The sequence below is a fragment of the Helianthus annuus genome, chromosome 14, assembly GCF_002127325.2.
Source record: "Helianthus annuus cultivar XRQ/B chromosome 14, HanXRQr2.0-SUNRISE, whole genome shotgun sequence".
In the NCBI taxonomy this organism is placed as follows: Eukaryota; Viridiplantae; Streptophyta; class Magnoliopsida; order Asterales; family Asteraceae; genus Helianthus; species Helianthus annuus.
The window spans coordinates 100,839,679-100,865,858 of record NC_035446.2 but is presented as its reverse complement, the minus strand read 5'-3'; the positions used below and the strand labels follow the sequence as shown (position 1 = coordinate 100,865,858).

Sequence of the window (26,180 nt, the reverse complement as noted above, 5' to 3'; positions counted from 1 at the left end):
TCGCTGAGCTGGAGAACAACCTGCTGAGTATCTCCCAGATCTGTGACAGGATGTATACTACTCACTTCACTGACAAAGAATGTTTGATCTTGAAACTGGGATTTGTGATACCTGAGGAATGGATCATCATGAGGGCACCAAGAGTCAATGATCTGTACGTGTTGGACATGAGCGTAGCTACTACAACCACGGGTCAGGCTCATTGTTTTGTGTCCAGAGCAACTGAGAAAGAATCAAGATTGTGGCACCGGAAAATGGGGCATATTCATCTTAGAAAAATGAATCATTTGGTGCATAATGATTTGGTTACAGGAGTTCATGTCAAAGGTTTTCATCTGGAAGGGGAGTGCATTAGTTGTGTCAAAGGCAAACAGAAGAAAAAGTCACACCCTACAAAGCAAGTCAATTCAGTTTCAAGACCTTTAGAAAGACTTCACATGGATTTGTTTGGTCCGGTGAATGTCAAGAGTATTACAGGAGATTACTACTGTTTGGTCGTAACTGATGATTATTCCAGATTTTCGTGGGTTTCATTCTTGAAAACGAAAGACGAAACGTTTGACAGTTTAATGGCGTTGTTTAAAAGAATTGAGAATCTGTACCAGAGGCCTATCAGTAGAATTCGAAGTGATAATGGTACTGAATTCAAAAACAGTAAGATGGAAGAATTTTGTGATGAAAGAGGTATACTGCATGAGTTTAGTGCTCCGTACACTCCGCAGCAGAATGGAGTTGCAGAACGCAAAATTCGGACGCTAATCGAGACAGCCAGAACGATGCTCACAGATTCAAAATTACCAATTAATTTTTGGGCTGAAGCTGTTTCTGCTGCATGCTATACGCTCAACAGGGTTCTTACTGTCAAGAAGTTCAACAAGACGTGTTTTAAGCTAATCAATGACCGCAAACCGAATTTGAAGTATCTAGAACCGTTTGGGTCACCCTGTACAGTTATAGAGCCTAATGGAAAGTTTGGTCCGAAGAGCATTGAGGGTATATTTGTTGGGTATGCCAATCCATTGCGACGTGTCTTCATTCCAAGTGAGAAGCGGATTATTGAAGCTGCAAATGTTGAATGTCAAGGTTACACTATGCCGCCACAGAATCCTGGTGATTCATGGCGTTATCATTATGACAAACTTTGGGATTCGTTTGACTTGAGAGAAGAATCAGAGGAAGATGAAGATTTCTTTGATGAGCTGGATATTTTGCGAGAGTATGAGTCGCAGCTCAGGTTCCCAGCGGAGTATTCTAGTAGATCTCGGGAAACTTCAAATGACAATGAAGCAGGTCCTAGTAATGCTGGTGAACATGATGATGAAGTTGCTCCTGGTAATCAGTCAGCAGTGAATGATGATCAAGAAGCTGATAACATGCCAGTATTTGATCATGGTGATTCAGATCCTGAGGGGGAGGAGATCCAGATATCAAGTCAAACAAACCAAGTTGGTGAACAAGATGCAGATCAGAATGTTACTAATCTGGAGGGAAATGTAGATGTTCCAAGCGAAGTGATGCCGCGAACTCTTTCTTATCATCCCGAGGAGTTGATCATAGGAGAATTGCAATCGGGCGTTCGCACGAGACGTCAAATTGACCAGGGCTTAACGTGTTTTTATTCTACAGTAGCACCTTTACAAACTGAATTTTCATTAAGTTGTTTTATCTCGCAGGTTGAACCGAGAACTTACAAAGAGTCGCTTACTGAAGACTCTTGGGTCATAGCAATGCAAGAAGAGTTAAGTCTGTTTGAAAAGCTGGGAGTGTGGAAGTTAGTGGATTTGCCGGAGGGTCAAAGGAAAATCAATACAAAATGGGTTTTCAAATGTAAGAGGGACGACAGAGGAGTGGTTGTAAGGAACAAAGCTCGACTCGTTGTTCAGGGCTTTAGTCAACAGGAGGGGATTGATTTTACAGAAGTCTATGCTCCTGTGGCACGACTAGAGGCAATCAGAATTTTCCTAGCGTTTGCGTCTTGGAAGAATTTCAAAGTATATCAGTTGGATGTAAAGTCAACGTTTCTTTATGGGAAGGTCAAAGAGGAGGCTTATGTCGGTCAGCCGCCGGGCTTTACTGACCCAATCCACAAAAAACAAGGTTTACCTATTGGACAAAGCGCTGTATGGTTTACACCATGCCCTGAGAGCTTGGTACGAGACGTTGTCTCAACACCTACTCGCTAACCAGTTTATTCGTGGAAAAGTGGATGCCACTCTCTTCACTAAATTCGTTGATGGTCATCTTCTGATAGTACAGATTTACGTAGACGATATAATTTTTAGGTCAACGAATGAGAAATTGTGTAAAGATTTTGAACAGGTGATGAAGCAAAAATTCGAAATGTCATCAATGGGGGAGATGAAATTCTTTCTGGGTTTACAAGTTGAACAACTACCTGAGGGAATTTTCATTCACCAGACGAAGTATGTGTATGATATTCTAGAGAAATTTGGAATGTCTTGTTCTACTCCAGCTGCTACCCCACTTGCGACAAATCATGGGATTCACCCAGATCTCACCGGAGACAGGGCTGATGAAACGTTCTACCGTTCTATGATAGGTTCTTTGATGTATCTAACTGCTTCACGTCCTGATATCATGTACCCAACGTGCCTCGCAGCAAGATTTCAGTCTAACCCGAGAGCATCACACATGATTATTGTCAAGAGGATATTACGTTACCTGAAAGGTACTCCGTCATTGGGGTTATGGTATCCTAGGAAAGGCGACTTTACGCTCGAAGGGTATTCCGATTCGGATTTCGGATGCTGCAAAGTTAATGCTAAATCAACAACTGCAGGATGCCAGTTCTTTGGTCCTAGATTGGTTACCTGGCAGTGTAAGAAACAAACGTCTGTGGCGTTATCTACATGTGAAGCGGAGTATGTTTCTGCTGGCAGTTGCTGCTCTCAGATCCTGTGGATACAACAACAGATGCGCGACTACGGTTTGCAGTTTCTTAACACACCTCTGTTTGTTGATAATGAGGCCGCAATAAACATAACAAAGAATCCAGTACATCACGCTAAAACTAAACATATAGAAATTCGTCATCACTTTATTCGCGATTGTTTCGAGAAAAAGTTGATACGAATTGAGAAAATCCACACTGACGAACAAAAAGCTGATTTGCATACCAAAGCTTTTGATAAAAATCGGTTTCAATATTTGTTAAAACTTAATGGTATGAAATTGCTTTCGGTGTTGGATGGAATTGTGAGCGTTGATGAGAGTACTGTTGCGGATGAAGACGAGAAACAATCTGCAATGGTTTGTCGGTTTTTTATGTGTTTTGGTATTTAGGGGGAGTAGATGTACATAGTCTATTTTCAGAAAATACAAAAACAGTAAAAAATGCAAAAATCCAAAAACATGATAAAATTGAAAAAGAGCTTGTGTATATAGGGAAAATGATAGTACATCGGCTAGACAATTACAGTATGCTAAAGATTTGGATAGTCTAAATGAAGTAAACAATCTCACTAATGATGTGTCGATAGGTTATCGCATATTTAGTAGATTTATTCGGGATATAAACCTAAAATTTCAAACTTGTGAAATTCGTGGGGAACACTACTTGGATATATAGGTAACCCCTGAAATCTCGTTTGAAAGGTCTCGTATTCTGTTATACTAGGTTTTTATACTCAATGATGTCTGGGGTATTATTCCGGGACTTCTGCTGAACGGAAGTTCTGACCTAGTCCTTGGATAATACTTTCACCAAAATGCTTGAAATATAGCATAAACCCTCAGCATGCAGATGAAACAATAAAATTGATAGTCGCTGCTGTTGTAACTAAAAGATCCTCTAAAGGGGACATACTGAAAAGTCGAAGCTGATATCTCTCTGCGTATACGGAAGTATCGACCTGAGATCCCTCGGCCCTCGCATACCTAATTTATGTACAGATATCATTGTAGTATTCTCACCTGTAAGACTGAATATTGGGATTCTGGATATGGGAGTATATTCAAGAGGTGGGACACATGAATTGAGCTAAGTTCATAAGTCATCTAAATCGTATCCTGAATAGATTGAAATCTGTGTGAGAATTTAAGATGGATCAGTATATCGACAATCGAGGTGAATTGTTTAAATCTGAGCATGTAATTAAGCTTAACGGTACTAGTAATTTGTCTGAAAAGCTGATATGATTCCCTGACACGCTCGCCAAAAATAAGTTTGTATATAGTTCAATTTCTTTATTTTTCTGCAATTTAAGTTTTCTGTATTTCATTTCTTAGTTTAGAACACATTATAAAATCCAAAAAGATTTTATTTCTGCTTTATTTTTGACAAACCAAAGTGGAGAGTTGATTGTTGGATTCTTAGAAGATTGAAGCAGATGCAGGAAGTTCTAAGCTGAAGAATGAGGAGAGCTTACTTTGTTGGAGTTTGAGATGTTTTCAAAGATAAAACAAGTTCATTAAGTTGATGCTTGTTACATTGTTGTTAGAAAATGTGAAAATGTTTTTACAAAAGCAAATTCTCAAGCAGTTACCAAGTATTATAAGGAACTAACTGCTTAATATGAAACAAGTTTAAAGTCCCCGATTCGAGATATTAAAGCCAGCAATGAAGATCAAGAGTATATTCAAAGACTTTCAGGATGCAATTCTCCAGAAGAAATTTTAAAGATAGTCAATGAAATTCGACAGTCTCCATCTACTTCAAAACACTCATCTCCAGGGACTGAAGTTTTTCAAGATTCTCAAGACCCATATGATATGATATAAAAAAAATGATGAAAGTTTGGAAGAATAATTATCTTCAAAAGTGGTTCAAAATAATTCAACAAGAAGACAAACAACTTTTCTTATTTTCAAGAGTGGAGCAAATAATTCAACAAAGAGACAACCAACTTTTCAATTTTTCAAAATAGTGCAAATAATTTTCAAAGTGGACAAACAACTTCTCCAACAAAAGCTACTCCATATGAAAGCTCTTTTCAAAAAACCCATAATGAAGACCCTTTTACTACGTCTATAAAAGGGAAGAAGATCAATGAAGAAACACACCTCACTTCATTTAGAAAACCCATTTCTTATGTATGAAAAAACCCTCAAACCCAAAACTTGTATTATCAACCTCTCAATGTTCAAAATCTTTAGATTTTCAAATTATAGTTGTTCCTCCCGATTGTAAGGAAATTATTTGTAATCGAGATTTTCAATTAATAAATTCAGGTATATTTTAAATTTACATTATGTTTATTCATGTGCTTATTGATCTTGCCATCTCTCTATAATTCATATAATTCATATGTATCATATGTATGTTTTAATCTTCTTCATGTCAATCGATCCTTTATACTTTTGGTATCAGAGCCATATCTCTGTTTAAATACTATCTTAATAACTAATTTATTATGATTATTGTCCTTGCAATTTTTAAAAGGGGGGTAAAGCTGTGTTGGTAAGCCCTGTCGATCGTTGGTTGGATTAGCATTGTGCCCAAAATTTAGTGAAGATGGGCAGCCAGACCACAACGATATGGGGGTGTTCCCTCAGAGGCCCTACTTTAAAATTTTAAAGACAAATAATTATAATGAATCAGTTATCAAGATTCTTTTCTAAACGAGATTATAGCTCAAATAATAATGATGAAGAAGATGAAAACATAAACTCCTTACATATGAATTCTGTTGAAATTAATATTTCTCAAATTGAAAACAATCCTTTAAATTGGAATATACCAAAACAAGATGTTAAAACTATTTACAGAATCGGTACTTTTGATTTTTTTACAAGATTATTCTATAAAAACTCATGAACAAACTATACCTATTAATAAAGATTATCAAAACATGCAATTATTATCAGTAGAAGCTATTAAAAGACATAGAAAATTATATAAATTTCTACACATAGGTTTAGTTCAAGTCGCCATTAAACCCATGTTCAGATTAGGAATTGATGCTCATGTATTACTAATTCTAAGAGATGCAAGACATACAAATTTTAATAATTCTTTGCTAGCTATGGCTGAGTCTAATATTTCAAATGGTCCTATTTACTTTAACTGCTATCCAAACTTTTCAATTGGTTTATTTGATCCAAATATTTTAGATACTTTGACATTAACAATAAAAACCAAAAACTTAGAATTTAAAGAAAAAACTAATGCTGCAGTAGTTATATATAGAATATATTATAAGACTATGACTACCACTATAGAGCCTAAAACAAAATTAATATCCCCAAAAGATGAAACTATTATTTTTGAAGCTAATACTATGCATACAAAGATAAGGACACCTAAAAAATTAAAATGGAATGACATAACTCAATCTTTAACATGGAATTTACAAGATATAAACCCACTAAAACCTATTGAGATAGAAAATCAAACATCTAATATAGTAGAACATTCTGATGGTTCAATAGATATTTCTTTTAATAGTATATTATCAAGACATTCTATAGGAGCAAGTACTAATACTAGAAACACTATAGATGAAAATTTATTTAGAAGAAGCCTATCGATGAAAATGAAAGTAGTTGATTTTTCAAATACTATTCCAAGACCACTATATGAAGAAAATGATAGTGATAATAATACTTATGTCGCAACTAAGTCTGATATGGAAAATTATGAAGAATTACAATGAGTGATTAAAAAACTCAAGCTCGAAGAAATAACAATATTTGGTTTTTGAAAAATTGCAAAAGAAGAATAGAGTATTTGAGAGAAAACATAGAAGAATATAAAAATCCATGCAACATGCCTCCATCGGACCCGTATCATCCCTCAAATTATACATCTAATCCATATCATCCCTCCAGCTATATATTATTTTTAGAAAAAAGATTAAAAGAAGAAAATAATTATAGAGTAAAACTTATAGAAAAAATTTCAAGCACAACTTGCTAATTATGAATAAAGAAATGTATATATATATATATATATATATATATATATATATATATATAGGGTAGGGTTCATGCGAGAACCACCCTTATTGCGAGAACCGCGAGAACCAATGTGAACAGGGGGCAATTTTGTAAATACCCAAACAACTTTTAAAACAAGCGCATATGATCGGACTTCAATCAGAAAATTAACTATATCCAATATTATCTTTCACGTCCAGGAAATATCCCCAATCTATCTCCCCAATCTGAACCTGATTCTCTTTCACGATTATCTCAACATTTCACCATCATATCAAATCAGTTCGTCTGTTACAAACAAATACATCATCGACTCAAATACATAATCACATTCACCATCATCAGTTCACCATTTCGAAGCATTTGGAGTGACATTTTATCGGAGATTTGATATTTTACAAGCATATATTTCAGATTTCGTCATATAATTGAGGTTAGTTCCTAAAATTCGTCCATAACGAGTCATATAATTTATATTAGGAACATAATCATCGATCGTATATTCTTCATCCATTTGTAATTACGGCAACGTGATTGAAAACATTGTGGATCTCTATTTCGTTCCTAATTAGGGCAACGTGATTATAATAATAGTCAATATGTCAGTATAGTCGGAAATCGCCGTCATAATCATCGTTACATATGCAGCTTAACATAGATATTATGCACTGTAACATAGATACTGTCATAGTACTCTTTCATATAACTCGAGTCACTTTGAAAGTTTATACAATTTGTTTGTACTTCTTTATATGATATATAATTTGGTGATTCAAACTTCATTGTGTATTGTGATATATTTTGTTATGCACATGTGCATATGTTTACATCATAGATTTAACTAGGCTTAATAGAATGTGTTATTAAGGTAAGTTTGTGTGAAATATAGTTATGCACATGTGCATATATTGTCAAAATAATTCAATATGCACATGTGCATAGTTCGCGTGACATTTTGCAAGTTACACTATTCGTTCGTACTTCTTTATATTATTAATAATTTGTTGATTCAAACTTTGGTGTGTATTATGAGAAATATTGTCATGCACATGTGCATATGTTTACATCAGATGTTTAACAGAATATGTTATTAAGGTAAGTTTGTGTGATATATAGTTATGCACATGTGTATAGATTGTCATATTAATTTAATATGCACATGTGCATATTTTGTAATAAATGTATTTTATGTTAGAATGTGGTAATCAGATATTGTTGTGTGATATATACATATATGCACATGTGCATAAACTGACTAAATATGTTACTATGCGCATGCGCATAATTTGTCATACTAGGTTATAAAGGCATCTAACGTATATGCACATGTTCATTGTAGAATTGCACTGGAAAGAAAGTCGGAAAAGAAAATGAAAAAAGTTACATTTGTATGAAAGTCGAGGGACGAAGAGTCATCACTGTAAGACGCAGTCACAAGTCACAACAGAAAAAGTATATGTATAGTAAACAAAAAGGTTAGAATAATTGATTATTTATAATTAATATTTTGGATGTTCATTAATTAAAAGTTATTTCATGCACATATGCATCATTACATTAATGTTGTTTTTATTAATATAATTTGTATAAACATATTGAGTTTATGAATGCAGATGTGAAAAAAGTTGTAAAAAAGGACATGAATGTGAGGAATAATAAATGAAAACAGGTGGAAACACCAAACAAAGGTGTTGGTGAGGTACGCATGACAAAGAACAGAAGGTTATCAACATCTAAAGTTGGTGATAAAGATGACAATGTTGTTGATGGTATGTGTTATTTAGAATTTTTAATCAATATTTAAAATGCACATGTGCATTAGCGTGTACAAACATTTCATGCATGTATTAATGTGTTTGCACATATGTTAAACAGAAAAAATTAGAATGGGCAACAAGTGATAATTTCAACGATTGCGGTGTGTTCGCTATGCGACACATGGAGATGTACAAAGGGAGCGATGTCAAGTTTGAATGCGGTTTTAGTACGCGGAAAGATATTCAAGACATGCAACTGAAAAACTTGAGGATGAAGATAGCAACAAAATTGTTACTATCAGAGGCAAACATGTACAAGGAAACTGTTATGTGACTTGCAAAAGAGACAACACGTGGTTTGAGAGATGAAAAAATGCAGAAAATGTTAGACAAAGAGGCGGTGAAACAAGAAAAATGTTGGAATATGCTTGACAAATGGAAGAATGAGGACAAAGTTTGAGGGTATGAGTTAACACAGCAGGTTATTAACTGTAGGAACATATAGTATTTCTGTTTTGTAGGTGATTTATGTTAATGAAACTATTACTTTGTTTAATTTTGTTTATTTTAACACGTCAGATGGTACTTTGTTATAATGTCGTTTATAGTTTTGGTTAAAAGTTGTTGACAACATATGGTATAGCAGTTGATATAGTAATCAGTTGGTATTTTAGCTGATATAGTAATCGATGTTTGGAGTTCGTATTGGTTGTTGTTTATGCACATGTGCATTAAAATGGTTAAACTAACAAGATGATTGGTAATGAATGTTAGTAATGATTAAATGTGTGTTAGTAATATATAATGTGTTATAGATGTACACGATTGTTAAAATATGTTATATTATGTTGGTTAATAAATTAAATGATGGCTATGCACATGTGCATAAAGTTAGATAACGTACAGTATAGTATGTAATGTATTACAAATGGGTATAGTTATATGTAAGGTACAACAAATGGTTTTATATTAATATTAATAACAAGTATAATAATAAACAATGGTATATCAATAAACAAGTACAAATGGTTTTATATTAATATTAGTAACAAGTATAATAATAAACAACGGTATATCAATAAACAAGTACTGGATTCAACTGTTAGATACAACTGGTAGATACGTATGCAGTATGTACATGTGCATATTGTACGTTAGGCATTAATATTAACATTGTAAGGTAAATACTGTTAGATACAACTGGTAGATACGTATGCACATGTGCATATTGTAAGTTAGGCATTAATATTAATATTGCAAGTTAAATGGGTAGTAATAAAATTACATTATGTTAAATGGGTAATAATAAAATCACAAATAATTACATGTAATACATAATTTATAACAAATTAGGATTATGGTAATGATGAATATATTAAAAAAAAAACGCATAAATAGTCCATTAAGAAACATAATCAAAACAAACATTGATAGTCACAAGTAGTTAAGTTCGATAATCATAAGTTGTAATAGATAATAGATCAATCAAGAATCACGAGTTGGGTTGGTTGATTTACGACGTCTGGTTGAACGCCTAGGAGTTTGCTCAGGTTCTTGCACATATGTAGGGACTTCAAGGGTATTATCAGGGTGATCATCAGAAGAAGAATAATTCTCATCAAAATACTCATCCGTGTCATCAAGATCAACATCATCAGAACCGGATTCAGACGGAGCAGGTAGTCCAACAGCAATAGCAACAACACGTTTAGTTGCTCGTGCAGCAAGTTTGGCAGCCTTGATTTTTTCGCAGTTGCGTGAATCATGGTCGAAAACTTATTGGTTACATTTGTTGCATAAACGTGCGGCCTTCTTTCGCTTATCGGATTTATTTCGCTTATCTTTAATTGTCTGACCACCGGGACCGATCTAGTGTTTTTTGGTACCACACCCTTTGTTTCTAATACCTTGGGAGGATGAACACTTGTGCTTAAAACTGCAGGTATGTTTAATATATCACTGATGTTTACAGTTTTTTGGTTTTATAGTAGGAATGAAATCAACATCATCTTTAGGTATCCAATATGGGGTGCCGTTGGGCGTAGAATGGAGAGCAGCCAGGATGATTGTTCCTGTGTGATTAATATACGAAAAAATGTTTAGCTAAATTATGGAATGCACGTGTGTATGACAAGTATATATAATATACTTACAAAACAAAAATTTAATTGTATGATGTTTATTATTTTTTTAACATATGTATGGTTATGTACAGTTGGATGAAAGTTTATATATGATGATTACTTTGTGATGCTTACTGATTGCCAATATATGTATTTATAATGTATTTGTAAACAAAGTGCACATGTGCATTACAAGTTAACATATAATTATATAATGTTGTGGTGAACACAATGCACATGTGCATATATGTTAATTCAGAATCATGTACAAACACAATGTAAATATCATAATGCACATGTGCATATATTGTTTTTGCAATATTATTATAACATATTATAACTGTGAACATGGTGCAAATGTGTGAATATAATATAATGCAAATGTGCATAACACATAATGGATTACAATTTTTTTAAACAACAAAAATTGACATGTAATACCTTTGGTCTCGAACCGTACAAACTGCAAATGTTGATATTCTGTCCCAGTTGAAGTGGTATCAAAATATTCGGATACATAGAGTAAAAAAATATGGATTTTGAAGTTATGAGGAACATACCGACTGTCGGTTGTTTTAGACGTAACCTTGTGACTGTCAACTGTATTATTAGCAGCACCAACGATGTCAGCATCAGATGTATGAGGAGGATTATCAGAGAATGTATGAGAAGGAACATCAGATGTGTGAGGTTCGACACGTGATGAATCAGAGTATGCCATGTAGAGGATGTAAATGGTGGGTTGTTAGTCGTGAATGCTGCCGGAAACACCGTGCCAGGATGTCGCCGACGTGAAATTTGGTGAATCATTGAACGCCGTCAGTCTTCATCGTTGATGAATACAAGATCTATGTTCATCATCGTCGATGAATACAAGATCTCTGTTCATCAGATGAATGAAACCCTAAGTTAGAAGATGTGTGTTGATGAATACAAGATCTCTGTTCATCAGATGAATGAAACCCTAAGTTAGAAGATGTGTAACGTGATCAGAGGAACATAGCGCGTGTTTTTATTAGACATCACATGATTACAATTTTGCCATGTGTTCACTCTGTTCTCGCAATAAAGGGTGGTTCCTAACGGATCCTTATCCTATATATATATATATATATATATATATATATATATGATTAGGTTCAAGAGTAAACACTAGTGTAGCTTACGAACTGAGTGAACTAATCATGGCCATACACGTGTGTAGATCAATGGCCAGGATTTGATGTTGAAATACACTAGTGTATTTTATGATTTGATGATGAGATCCTGGCCATACATGTGTGTAGATCAATGGCCAGGATTTGTTCACTCAGTTTGCAAATACACTATTGTTCACTCTAGAACCCTACCGTATATATATATAGAGAAAAAGTATATCGTACATTACGGCTTAACGTACTTCACATACAACAACGTGCGTGATTTGTTCTATAACATGCGTGATTAATGTTTTCAATATGCGTGATTATTGAGTTTCAACATGCGTGATTTTGAATTTTTGAGTTATAACGTGCGTGATTTTAAAATGAACGTGCGTAATTACCTGTCGTACGTGATGTACGTTAAGCCGTAATGTACGTTAACCTTCCTCTCTCTCTCTCTCTCTCTATATATATATATATATATATATATATAGGATTAGGATTAAGAGAAAACTGCTACGAGTTGTGAGAACTTAGAGAACTCGGCCTTCTTGTGCTAGTTTTGCCCCTATCTTTTGCACACACCTAGATTAAAATGTTACAAACATAGCTATAAATTTTGTTGTGAAGTGGCGTTTTCAGATTGTTACAGCTGCTGACATTAGCATATATCATCATATACAGCAGCAGTAAACGTTTAACGGGTGGTGCAAATGAACAAAAACTATTATTTTTTTTTGGAAAAGTTGATTTTTAGGATCTTTGGTAAAAGAAGGTTTTGAAAAAAAACTTTCGTAAGGCCGAGTTCCTAAGTTATCACAACTCGTGGGAGTTTTCATTTTACCCTAACCATAATTTAGGACCACCATTTATACGAGAACTGTGAGAATTAGTGTAAACACGACCAAAACTACTTAAAAAGGCTTAAAAACACATATTTTTTTTTTATTTTCCACTAAAATAGCAACTTTTTGTTAATAGTTTTTTTTGAATTTTTTTAATCCGAATAACAATTACTAATGAACATGTGCATATGTCATATTTCTTGACAACGCCTATACAATTTCCCATCCATCTACACTACCATCTGTAATACATTACCAATATTACACAATTTCCTATACATTACCAATATGTATAATATTTCAAACTATGCACCTGTGCATCTCCAACCTTGATACCATACCAAACAATATGTGACATCATAAACATACAAATATAACCAAACCATCAAGCGCCAGATAAAATTAACCAAAATATGCATTTGTGCATACAAATGACAACATCATTTAACAGGAAAATTATGAAGTGATGCACATGTGCATCTCTTCCCAACTGCATCATTAGATAATAAACAACTTTTTTTAACTCTTTGATTAACCTTTACGCCATCATCCTCCATAACATCTGACATTTTGTTTACCCCTTATTCATCGATTTCAGAACAAAAGTTACCTTCTTTACTTTTTTTTTTTCCATTTATTGATCTACAATAATAAATAACCCATAAGATAACCAAACATACAAATTGCATATGTGCATTAACATTAGTTCTCTCGTTACCGTATAAACTGTCAAATAAACAGGTATCACGCTTGAATACACCCAAACCAAAGTTTTATTACCCTAGAAAAACAAACGAACAAGATGAACAAGAACTGTACAACAATCTCTCAAAGTTCCTCTTGCCCATGATTATTAACACAATAATCTTCACATGTAACACCTCGTAAAATCACGTCCAATGATGTATTGACACGTGTAATAAACCCTAATAAAGTCCAATGTTGAATTTAAGGGACTAATTTTTTGAAAAATCGAAAACTTTGATAATAAAAGGACTGGAAGTGTTAGCATACCTAAAAATAAGTTTCCAGATAACCTCTCACGATGTTTATATTCACAAATGTTCCACTTGATGAATAAGTGTAGTCGTTTGCGTAATTAATTGAAAGTTTGCGCAATAAAGGGTTAAAAGCGTCAACATGTTAATTCTTACCTCTGAGTGACCTTCTAACAAACCGGGAGCTTAATAATATTTAATCATACTCTCGGGAATGCCAAATAATGGCCATCTAAGGTTTTTATGCCTATAAGTAAAGTTACGCGCAACTTTGCAAGTTAGAGGGGCTAAAAGTGTCAATATGTTTAATTATACCTTGAATGACCTTTTAGCGGATCCGAAGCATCGTGATGTTTAATAATACTTTCAAGAATGTCTAATATGGATTAGATGAGGCTTCAATGCTATTAAATAATGAGATGCGCAAGTTTGCGCAATAGAGGGACCTAAAGCGTCAACTTTTGAGTCTATGCCTTTCGGTGACCATCTAAGCGAACGAGAGCGTATTAATATTTAAGTATATGCTTGGGAAGGATAAATATGGATCATGGAAGGCTTGAATAACATTAAACGGCATTTCGCGCTACTTTGCGCAATTTAAGGACTATTTGCGTCAAACTGTAAAAGTATGTCGATTCGTATGGTAACGGACCTTCCGGAAAGTGTCCATGAGTTAAACATACCCTATTTATCCTTCCTATAGCTTAGATATGGGCTTAGAGGTGTTCGGTGCGCAAAAATAAACTTTTATGTCATTCAGGGACTAAAAGTGTCAAAAAGGGCACAAGTTTGCACTTTCGCGCATATCTCACATTCTGAATATCCCCGGACACCCAAAAATTTATGTAAGCACTAAAATATTTTATTTTAGTGATCTCCTTGATAAAATTCCATTCGTCGCGTAGTTTGGACCGTTTTTCGCGTCCGTTCGTGTTTCGTCGTAATTAGACGCACAACGTGACCGTATGGCCAAACGAACCGACATCCGACATGTTTTTGAGCATGTTTCATGTTCCCTATATTTAGGGATCATGTTTGAGCCTTGAAATGAGGTTAACGGGCCTTAAACGTGCCTAAAATGACTTTAAAGGCTCACAGGGACCATTTCTGACATTTTAAAACTGTGGTTGCTGATGTGGTCATGCAGGCGGGCCGCGTGAGTTTCCTGGTGTTCCTCAGGCAGGCCGCGTGGCCTGATCATATACAGAAACAGCTGTTAACAACCTGTTTCTTGCTGGAAATGGTTCTAGATGGTTTCTAACCCACTTCAATCGATACTAGGGGCAGCCCATAGATTTTATAAAATGGTTTAACACCTGGCAACATCTGATTCGTTCCAAGGATCCTAAAAATGCATGTTCTTTTCATTAGTTGCAACATTTTGCAACTTCAAACTTTCCTCATCTGCTCAAATCCGAAATTGGAGTATCATCTTGGGTCTTTCTGGTGATCTTTGATCATTCACTCAGTGATTGTAAGTGCTCCTTCATGTATTGATCCTTGTTCTTGATTCATTTTAGCCTAGAACCCTATTATTTGACTTTTGTTTGACTTCCAGAATTGATCACGAATTGATCAGTTCTAAGTCCAATTAAATCTTGTTAATTGATGATATTGATGTTGGTAATGATCCATCAAAATCCTGTTTATTGATTTCTACAATTTCATATCCATTTGTTAAGTCAAAATTAGTAACAAGAAAAGTCAAACTGACCAGATTCTTAATCTAATCAAATCTGATATAACAGAGGTTATGGATCATGTTTTGTCATCTAAATAACTTGGTAATTGTTACAAGAACATGATAAACTGATCAATTTGGTGAAATTGCTTGCTTGACTCAAAAAGTCTAACAGTTTGATCAAACCTTTGATTTTCAAATCTGACCCGATTGACCTTGTTTTAGAAATGCTTGAGAGTCTCTTTTGGACCAAGTTTCATATAAGTATAACTCTCTGAGATTATACAATTTGATTCAATACTTATCCGATTCACATGCATGTTTCCGATTAATGCTTAAATGTTGACTATTATGCCCTTTTGACTATAAAACGTGATTTTTGAAAAAGTGAAAGAGTAGAAACCTTAATTATTGATTTATAAACTTGCACCTAAAATTTGACATCAGTTTGAGGTCTAGATTAGAAGTTATGCTCATTAGCGTAATTTGAAAGCTTTTTGTTACTTAAACGGCGTAATTAGCGTATAACCTATTTAGACCCACTTTTTGATATCAAACTTTTTACCCACTGATGTTATATAGTATTTTGGGATTTTTAAAGATTTTTATTTAATTTTTGGCTGAGCATAACATAGGTCTCTAAGTTTAATTCGGTTAATACCGATTTTGCCCTTTTCGGCCATAAAATGAGTTCTACAAGTCCTTTTGACCCCAAACCTTTTTCTACTGATTTTATTTGTTAAATAAAATATTTTGAGCCTTCTGGAATTATAAAAATCTCAGCTTTCTTTTAAAAACTCGGAAATGGCTCCAAATCGGCTTTTTAAGCGTTTTTAACGCATAGTATGCACTATAATCACATTAGACACATAAGGTTAATACCTACTGATGTTTTTAGTATATTTTTATATTATAACAGTAAGCACAAGTTTTTGAACTCAGGTTTCCAGTTTTGACCATTTGAGCCCTTGTGAAATTACCAATTTAACTCTTTTATGATCTTTTAAATGACCAAAATCAGACCTGTAACTCAGATTACAAATTTAACTCTTTTATGATCTTTTAAATGAGCAAAATGCCCTTACGAGGCATAATGTGAGTTTATATCCGATTTGGGCATAATAGAAAATATCTTGCGGATATTATAACATAATTAAGGCATATTAAAACAGGGAACATGCATGTGACTCTTATGGTTACCCGTAACGCCCTTTTCGCGTTCGGTTCGGTTTATGTAACTAGTTTGCATAAATTAGCCGAAACGGGTCAAACCTTATCATTTTCATTTCAAAATCCAGAATGTACTTAGGTTACCCATTTTATACAAGTCTTCATACTTGTTGGGTCTAAAACACATTCTATTCCGGTCTTCGCTTAATCATGCGGTTGAACCATATATTTCCTTAAAACTAACCGGTCTAAGTTTAGGCTTAATTAAAGACCCGTTAGGAATCTAATAGGTTATTAAAAACCTTTGTTCCAGAATAAGAAGAACCAGTAAAAGCTATCTGTACTTGCTTGGTGGTATACGGCTGAGATTGAATTTATATTTAGCTCAGGTAAATACTTTTAACTTATTTTTCCCTATACGGGCTTGGGATACGGTATATAAAATACCGCTTGGTCCGGCATCGAATTCTTTAATCGAATAGAGGTTAAATTTATTGAGATGCCTTGTTTTGAATGTGTTTTATTGCTTAAAGCCTTTGGGGGGTTAATGACCATGTCCCGGATATCCTCGGCATTATCTTACGAGATAGCCACGACCTGAGCACGGGGTGTAGGCGTACACCTGTCAAGTGTATAACTCAATTTTTGTGGTGTGTCCATTGATCTTTAACCCGGTCTACGGATCGGGCTACTGAACGCATAAGTAACATGTAAATCCCTTACAAGATTATATTGCATAATTATCCCAAGTTATAAAAAGGTTTTGTGCCACGTGCATTCAAATCAATTTTTAATCCTTTTCAAAATGAGTCAGTTAAATTGTATTTACCAGTGTAAACTGACGTATTTTCCAAAAGGTTAAGTGCAAGTACTACGCGTAATAGGCTGGCTGTCTTCTAGCGTCCACAATAAGTCTCGCAAGCTTGGATGCCTTAAAATCTGTAGAACAAATGTTTCATTTTTTTGATCCGCCTGTGGATCCTTTACATTCCGTTTGTAATATCTGATATTACTTTATATCGGTTTGTAATATATTTATCTTTTGCTTCCGCTGTGCATTTAAATATTGTGTTGTTTGACTATGATGATGTCAACTACGTCACGGTACTCCCCACCGGGCCCACCGGAGACACGTGGAATTTTGGGGTGTGACATCACACATAAACTACCTAAAAACACTCAGCAAATCAACGAGATTTACTACTTGAATGAAAACCCTAAATTGCCTAAAAGAGGAATACAATGACCAGAGAGAACAAATGATACAGTTCACCACTTCTCATGATCCCAAGGTGCCTTTTAATATGAGATCCAGAAGTAAAACGGACTCCTGGTAACCCAGAGTAAAAAATGACCGCACACGAAAGTCTTTAGCCTCTTAAGCCCAACCTTTAATCTTCAGTCTCTAAACCCAATCTTCTAAGCTGCCCAGTGACCTCTTTATAAGCCCATGTAATAGTAGCCCATTATCACATGAATGCAGCCCACGATCAGTTACAACTGCTACAAGCCCAAGCTTTTATTCAGCTTCTGATTCAGCCCACAACTTGCTCGTTATTAGACCAGACCTCGAAATATAACAAACAAAAATCTTAATAACAATTATAAAACAATACTAGAGATATTAAAACTGAAGTATAACAATATCACTTTTAACATCCCGCCTCAGTTTTAATATCAAACAGATTAGTTATCTAAACACTTCCGCATGTATAAATGATCTTTAAGCAAATGGTTTTACAAAGTTGAACCAACCCACTTGACGGATGCATCGAGACGTGTCCTGGCCCAGACGTGAACTAGGCATGAGCAAATGGTACCAGGTACCGGTACCGAATTTACCGAACCGGGCACATTATCGGTACCGATTCGATACCGACTTTTGACATTTTCGGTACCGGTTTGGTACCGGTTCGGTACCAGTATTTACCGGTTTTTACACTAAAATACCGGTACCGTACCGGTACCGAACCGTACCGGATATATTCGGTACCGGTACCCACTTTTAGGGATTTTCAGTACCGGTACTTTCGGTACCAAATGGGTACCATGCTCATCCCTAACGTGAACCCAGTATCTGCACCTCAGTCCAGCAGCACCAAGCATTTAGCCCATCTCCGAGAAAGTGTATTATGCAAAAGATAACAAATAAAAGAAAGCACAAGTATTAACAACTATTTCTTGAGGAATTCAATTGAACAAACAAACTTTCATGCCCAACTCTATACCCCCACTATTCAACATCCGAAAAACATCAACCATATTGAGACTATTACACAACTCAACATGTTGGTTTATCAAAAATATTTCCACCTGTCACATGACATATAACAAGGTTCTGAATAGAATGAAATAAGATACAGAGAACACTTTCTCAATACACAATTCAATAACCATATCAAAATCATATTTATCACAAATATATGCGATAAACCGAAGAGTAAAAGACTCTATAACAAACTCAAACCATGTCAAAACAATTAGTCTCGAGTATTAGAAATATTTCTGAACAACCATATCAAAAAACTATTAGATCCATGTCAAAAATTACAAAGAGCTTAAAAAATTCATTTGCTTAGATAAAAAAAGTTTATACTTTCACAAATCCACGAATCACAAATAATGAATCACATGATTCAAAACCAATATGATGAAACAAGAATTACACAAATCTACATCAGACAACAATTATACAGCCAAAACCTTGGTTGAAATAAAACACATAGTTTTTCAACCAAAACAAAACTCATTAATAGAGAATCCACATAAGGCTGTCAAAAAACATTCAAGAACAATCTTGAACAAACAATTGGTTAGAAAACACTCGAACCACATGATTCGTCAAACATTACAACAAGATTATAGGTATACAATACACAACTCAATACACAGTTGAAAAAACGTCATGTTAACAGATTATATGATCCACAACAAACTCATGACACACTAATTGCATGCATAAAGAGCTATTGAATCACATAATTCAAAGACAATCAAACAACCAATTATAATCTGAGCATACAAGTTCCTACAATCATGAACAAAAAAAGAAAATCCCACACAAGATTTAAGAGATTTAATAATGTCTCATATTAAATTTCTATACACATTTTCATTTAATAAACTTGATAGTCAAAAGAAAACAACCTTTGTAATAACATAAAACTTGGCTTAGATTTTAAACGGTCAAATGTCATCTATGTATAGTGAAGAAAACAAGAACACTAAACTTTTATCAAATGAAAGATTGTATTGATGATGTCATTTCCCCCTTACATAAGCATAACCGAAGGCACCATGGCCCCACCCAAGATCTCCAAACTGTCGGTTATGAAACTAAGCGGTGCATCACGTCCAAATACAAAAAATACTCATGCCATAAGTGTCACGACCCCCGACCCCACCCTGGATGGAATCGGGCGCCGCGAGCAGCCAAATGGTACCGATGGTTATTTTAAAAACATTGCAGCGGAAATTTCACCAGAACCGTGAGTTAGGAAAAATATCAGAGTTTAGAAACACCGGATTTTTATTTATTAAATAGATGGGATAAAAACCCATGTTTTACAATGGTAGCTTTAATAAGGGATAAACCCGATTACATAAAATGAATTTTTCTTAATTAAATTTTAATTGATAAAATGAGCCACTTCTGTAAGCCTTGTTGGTGCCGTTTCCAACTCTTACTCCAATCTACTGTAATTACCTGAAACTAGGGGTGTTCATCGAATCGAATATCGAATTTTCGAATTATTCGAATCGAATTAATCGAATAATTTTTTTCTCTTGAATTCGAATTCGATTCGAATTCGATTAAGACACATACTATTCGATTCGAATTCGAATAAAAACTTCAATTCGTATTCGATTCGTATTCGATTAAAAATTCGAATTCGAATTGAATTCGAATCGAACTCGAATAAATTCGCTACCATAAACATTTAAGAAACTATTAAAATGAAACATAAATTTTAACGCTACCATAAACCACGATACGACATTATAAAGTTTCAAATAACATCCATAAACACATTCAAAATAAGTCGGGAATGACATGCAAAACGATAACATAAGTCGGTATTAAAAAATAACTTAACTAGAAAAATAAAGCATGCAAAACGTTAACATAAATCTGGAACATTCACTTCATTCCAAATGCCACAGCAAAACCAAATAACAAGAACCTGCAAAAATGAATGCAAACATGTGACTACAAATGAAAATATTATTATGATAACAATAGTGTTTATTTAGTGAACAACAAGCCCACTAATTTCCTGATCCAAAGGAATACAAGCCCACTCAAAACCAAATAACAAGAACCTGCTAGTTTATCTTTTTGCAACTCATGTTGTTATTTTTTTAAAAAGGAATACAAGCTGTATTAAAAAGTTACCTACGTTTCTAAACGTCTACGACAGTTGATTCGCCCATTGATTGTATTATATCTACAACAAAGAAAGAAAAGTGTTAATATTATCAAAATATATAATAATTAAACTCAACATTTAAGCAAATATAATAACAAGTTTTACCATCTTCAAACTTTTCAAGTTCTTCCAAGGTGCTCTTCAACGTTAACCGGAACATCAGATGATCGAATCCAATCTTGACAACATATGAGAGCTTGTACCATTCTAGGAGTTAAAGAACTCCTAAATGAGTCAAGTACTCTACCTCCGGTACTAAAACTTGATTCGGAAGCCACCGTAGATATTGGAATTGCAAGGACATCACGAGCAACACGAGATAAAATCGGAAAAGTTGGACTTCTTTTCTTCCACCACCCTAAAACAGTAAAATCTTTACTAGCAAAATAATCAGTATCTTCTTCAATTTCTTCTTCAAGATATCTATCCAACTCTGATTTTTTCATGTTCCCAATCCCAGATTCTGCTTTCCTCCTCTTTACTTCAACCATGTTTTTTTCTCTATGAGCTTTTAAGGCATCACCCTCACCACTAAAAAAACTCGAGTCAACCGAACTTGTAGGTTGCGACATAGTAGATGTTGAATCATCAACCTTTGAAGATTGATCAGTATGCATCCGTTTATAATCTTCAAACAACTCAACCATCAGCTTCTTACATGATTCGAAAACTTCTCCCCCAACAACCTCACCATACATATTACATAAAAGTACTTCAAGATAATCAAACTTTGCTCGAGGATCAAATGCAGAAGCAACGAACAATAACATATTGAACTTTTCAATATTACCCCAATACTTATCAAACTTCGTTTTCATGCTAGAACCCATCTCTTTAAGTCCATCATCATTACTCAAAGTACACTCTTTCAAGACACCATGAATACAACTTATATTATCAACATAATCATTAGAAGTAATGTACTTTGTGCCCGAAACTCTTAAAGTAAGTTCATAAAAATGACGAAGAAAACCCACCAACCGCTTAATCTTCTCCCAATCCGAAGAACATGGTACCCCCTGCCCATTATTCAACATTAGGTCACTCGTGTAAACGTAATCCTCTATTGCCAACCTATCAAATGCTCTTTCATATACTAAGGCAGCACTCAACATCAAATAAGTTGAATTCCAATGAGTTACAACATCTAAGGACAATGATTTTTTTGATGCAATATTTTCTAACTTTGCATATCCTTTAAACGTTTTCAACCTTTGAGGCGATTGCCTAACATACCTCACCGCCGCCCGAACACTATCTACAGATCCACCAAGCTCTTTAATACCATCTTGAACAACCAAATTTAAAGCGTGTGCCATACATCTAACATGAGACCATTTAGCATTTAATACACAAAGATTACCCCATTTTGCAAACTTGCCTTTTAAGTACTCCATAGCTGTATCATTACTACTAGTGTTGTCAACCGTTACAGTAAAAACATTTTGAAACCCCCAATCAAGTAAGCATAACTCTACAGCCCTCCCAATTTCAACACCTTTATGACTTGAAACTGGACAAAAATTAATGACTTTCTTTTGTAGGTTCCAGTTACTATCAATGTAATGAGTTGTTAAACACATGTAATTAATTTTTTGAATCGATGTCCATGTATCTGTCGTCAAACAAATTCTAACTGCTTCCCTATTAATTTCAGCTTTCAGTTTGTTCTTTTCATAAAGATACATCTCATAACAATCTCTAGTAATTGTAGACCTAGATGGAACCACAAGCAAGGGTTGAACAATTTTCATGCAACTTCGAAAACCCCTATTCTCAACAAACTTAAAAGGGAGCTCATCTATTATTATCATCTGAACAATAGCTCTCCTACAAGCTTGTTGATCAAATTTCCAAGCAAGCAAATTAACCTTAGACTCATTATCAACCTTAGACTCATTACCAAAGACCAAATTAGTTTGATTAGAACTTTCCTTATTAGGATTTGATGGACAAGCAGGCAAATGATTATTCAAAGGAGATGTACCACATTTATTTGATGAAACATTAAAAACCCTGGCACAGTAATTGCATTTTGCCATTCTTTTTCCACTAGAATCGTAAAACTCAGTGAAGTGATTCCACACTGGTGCCCTTTTAGAATATTCCCTTTTTTCCCTTTCTTAGCATTAGATGAAGCTGATGTAGAATTACTAGGATTCGAACTAGACTTTTCCATTTCAATAAGATCCTGCATTTCGCAAAACATAGCATTTTAGTTGGGGTACAAGTAATCAGATTCAAAAGTGACTATAATTTCTACATCACAGATCTCCACATGAACATCCAAACACATCAATATAAACACATATGACCATAGGTTCCAACATCAGTACACATCAAAAGTGACTATAATTTCTACATCACAGATCTCAATCGTGATAGAAAACCGTGACAGAAAACCGTGTGATGGTGGCTGAAAACCGTGACAGAAAATCGCAGATTTGTAACACATATGAGCTAACTTTAAACAAACTTGTTAAAGGATGCAAGAGAAGGAAGTACCTTGTGATGGTGGCTGAAAATCGTGACAGAAAATCGCCGGTAATCGCCGGTAATCTTGGCTGAAAACCGATCGCCAGTAGCAGTGAGGAAAGAGGGGGGCGCCGTTTGAAATATGTTATGTATTAGGGTTTCAGTTTTATTACTTTATTAGGGATTTAGGTTATAAGTTAGAAATCTTTTAATAGATTTTAATAGATCTGATTAGTTCATCATGTCATGGGCCATATCATATGTAATAGGCTTAGTAATAACTTTGATAATGGGTAATTTTATATAGCCCAATTAATTTATATATGTATTAAATTTTAAATTATATATTATATATATAAAAATTAAAATACATGTATAATTCTTATTCGAATTTCGAATCGAATCGAATTTAAAATTGTAAATTCGTATTCGATTCGTATTCGATTAACTTGACTCGAATTGAATCGAATTCGAATTCGAATTCTTGCGACTCGAAACGAATTCTTGATAATCGAATCGAATTGATTCGAATTTCGAATTTTTCGAATTATTTGAGAATTTTTGAACTTGAGTTATGTTCTTGGATTTTTCCAACAAAATAGAAATCCGCTCGAAACGAATTCTGAACACCCCTACCTGAAACGCATTTTAAAAAGGTTTTGTCAGCAGGAAATACTGAGTGAGTTCATTCATTTTTATAAAATGACCTTTAGTTATAAATTACAACATAAGAGCGATTACAATGGCATTTATCTTATTTTCATCTGGCATCTTGCCACCCGTGTGACGATGGTCATACCACTATTGGGTCCAGTCACCCAAGTAGTGACGTTTTGTCACTGTTAGGATTTATTAGCCTAACCTGTGTTAGGGCTTATTAACCTAACCCATGAGAAATTAGTAATGTGCATAATACCCCACTAGCCAGTGATTAAGATAACCACGACTTAATCCCTGTAATTATAACATTTGAAAATAATTTGAGGTATTGTAAAACAGTTGATAAAAAGAGAATGACTCACAGTATAAGCATGCAGTATTGATTTAACAAGCTTCCTGATTCAAATTCTTCTAAGAATTAGCATCTACTTTGATTGTAAGTGTATAGTTGGGAGTATTCTGGTAGTTAAACATATAGTTTAACAGAATGGAATACGTATTTGTGTAAAACCTAAATCAAACCTAACGGTAGTCACGAGATTCGAACCTTAACAAACTTCACAAAGTATAGCACTTTGGATTCCGTTTACCGAAATTCACAAAGTACAGCACTTTGGATTCCGTTTACCGAAATTCACAAAGTACAGTACTTTGGCATTCGTTAGTTGGTTCCTGAATCGATCGGACAGAACGTCGCTTCGGTGATTATTGGTTAGAACACTAACGTATAGAGAGAAGAATAGAAGAAATGAACAAAGGAAAATGAATCCTAAGCTTCCTATTTATAGGTAAGAGGATAAGCCTTACCCTATATAGAATTCCCCTAGATAAGCTTTCCCCAGATAAAGCCTTCCCTGAATAACAATTTCCTTAGATAATACCTTCACTAGGTAACACTTTCCTTAGATAAAATCTTCTTTAGATAATATCTACCCTATATATATCTATATTTCATGTATATTTATTTAGGTGATTAATAAATCTTACTCAGCTTAATTAATCCTGCTTAGCTTAATTAATCTTAATTAACCTTTCTTAACTTAATTAATTAATTAACTACTAACTAATTAATTTATCTTAACTCTTATAATTTGCTTAGTTGATTACTTAACTTAATTAGCAAATTAATTAATCTACTCAACTAGCTTAACTGCTAAGTTTCCTTAATACGTAATTAGTAAGTTTACTAAGTTTATTTAACTACTAAGTTTACTTAGTTGCTAAGTATATTCTAGCAGGTCCCTGATTACGAGTTCTAATTTCTAGACACAATGGAACTCGTATTAGTGTAGTAACTCAATTCAACTTTAACGATAATCGTGAGATCGAAACCCTCACGATGAATGACAAAGTATAGCCGTATATCGGCAGCACTTAAACATCCATCGGATTCATGACGAATGACAAAGTATAGTACTTAAACATCCATCAGATTGGTTTCAATCAATCGGATAAAGTATCATACCAGTGATTAGAGTTATTACCCTGATAACGAGCAGAGTTTCGGGGTTTTAGGGGTTTCGTTGAAAGAAACAGAGATACAAGAAGTAGGACGTCGTTTTGAACGAGCGAACTGAGCAATTTGAACTAGTCCCAAACCCCTGGCTTTATAGCCAATTTTGTTGCCTCCCGCGTGTCGCGCACGGGTCGGCCTCCCCTGTCGCGTGTCGTGGGGAGGGTCGACCTGGCTTCGGTTGCCACATGTCCCACGTAGGTCTGACACGTGTCGCAGTGTCGTGACGCGTGTACTTGGCCGCCCTTCTCATCCAATCGTGCGTTTTTCCTCGATTTTCATGCCGATGCTTATCATGTATGCTTGGTCTTGATTCCAATCAATTTGGTTTTTAATTGTGAATCTAATAAGACTATTTTTATGCGATTTGGTTTGTCGGACTCCAAGATTCCTTACCCGCTAAATTTTCCAGATTGAGTATACAAGTTTCATCACGTGCAGTTCTGGTTTTGATTACGGTTTGTTATCGAGACTATCTTTGAGGGTTGT

The 26,180-nt window shown here is 34.6% G+C and overlaps 2 long non-coding RNA genes across 3 annotated transcripts; one reads left to right on the top strand and one right to left on the bottom strand.

The window, feature by feature from the left end:
- The first annotated feature begins 4,849 nt into the window (after positions 1-4,849).
- LOC110905646 lies at positions 4,850-9,247 on the top strand. 2 transcript variants are annotated; one of them, XR_004878248.1, is made up of 5 exons: positions 4,850-5,190; positions 7,098-7,330; positions 8,237-8,372; positions 8,511-8,666; positions 8,773-9,247. It is a non-coding gene; the product is annotated as an uncharacterized LOC110905646 (long non-coding RNA). The 2 variants fall into 2 exon arrangements; XR_002573308.2 differs by lacking the exon at positions 4,850-5,190 and having other exon boundaries at positions 6,978-7,330.
- Positions 9,248-22,942: 13,695 nt separating this feature from the next.
- Positions 22,943-23,713, bottom strand: LOC118486282. Its single transcript, XR_004878247.1, has 2 exons — positions 23,549-23,713; positions 22,943-23,234 (listed from the first exon to the last, which is right to left on the bottom strand). It is a non-coding gene; the product is annotated as an uncharacterized LOC118486282 (long non-coding RNA).
- Positions 23,714-26,180: the final 2,467 nt, after the last annotated feature.